Source organism: Macrobrachium nipponense, chromosome 13 (genome assembly GCF_015104395.2).
Source record: "Macrobrachium nipponense isolate FS-2020 chromosome 13, ASM1510439v2, whole genome shotgun sequence".
Classification (NCBI taxonomy): domain Eukaryota; kingdom Metazoa; phylum Arthropoda; class Malacostraca; order Decapoda; family Palaemonidae; genus Macrobrachium; species Macrobrachium nipponense.
Genome location: NC_087206.1, coordinates 90,355,154 through 90,356,040, shown reverse-complemented (window position 1 = coordinate 90,356,040; position 887 = coordinate 90,355,154). Strand labels below are relative to the sequence as shown.

The following is an 887-nucleotide window of genomic DNA, read 5'->3' as shown; positions in this document are numbered from 1 at the left end:
AGCAGCTTGAAATCCTTGCAAATTCATATTAAGGTGTATTATTAATTGCAATATCTTATGGTAAATGCCACTTAAGAAAGAATTCCAAGTTAATTGAAAAGCCGAAATTAAAGAAACCCCATTTTCTATAAGTTTTGGCCATTGCATATATTTATTTGCCTAACTTCAGAATGATCTGCAATGAAGGGTAGTATTTCAGAATAATTAGGGAATTCATTCTAATTTGGCCTAATGGTATGGGATTTGGCCTAGTTGACTTGACCAGAGAGGAATTACCGCAACCTTAGAAAAAGTTACATTTGTACCTTTTTCAGTTATACCAGCAAATTTATCATTTCTCATGGGGGTGGTTTGGGGATAAGTGCTCCTTCATAAATAGCTCAGGATATGTAAAAATAATTTCAGAAAGAATTAAATCAAAGTATCTTTAGCTTGTTGAATTTTTTGTAGTTATAGAGAATTTGGCAAAGAAAACGTAAAGAAAACGTACCAATAATTCCTAGAGCTGAACATATCGCCACTGTTTGGTTGAATGCCATCATATTTCATCAAATTTGAGCACATATTAGACAGTTTAAATTTCAATTACTTCTCTAAAAATATGAACAATAATTTATCCTTGATAGAACTTATTATTTGATCACTAACAAGTATACGTAAACCACGTAATTTACATGAGATTTGCGTTATCCATCACCCAGTCGTCAGTCTAGTGAATCAGGTTTGGATTGGTGGGACAAGACGTCAGCTTTGCGCAGTGGCAGTATCGTAACCAATGAGGGATAACCGAGGTGCGATTATTGCTAGTTGAAAACTTTTCCCAATACCCCGCCTAGTTGACGTGAAAGACCGACAACGATGGCAATTTTTATCAGCCCTAACTTGGG

At 35.1% G+C, this 887-nt stretch overlaps 1 non-coding gene across 1 annotated transcript; it reads left to right on the top strand.

Annotated features, from left to right (window-relative positions):
• Nucleotides 1-746: 746 nt before the first annotated feature.
• LOC135225903 (U4 spliceosomal RNA) lies at nucleotides 747-887 on the top strand. Its single transcript, XR_010317117.1, has one exon. It is a non-coding gene; the product is annotated as a U4 spliceosomal RNA (small nuclear RNA).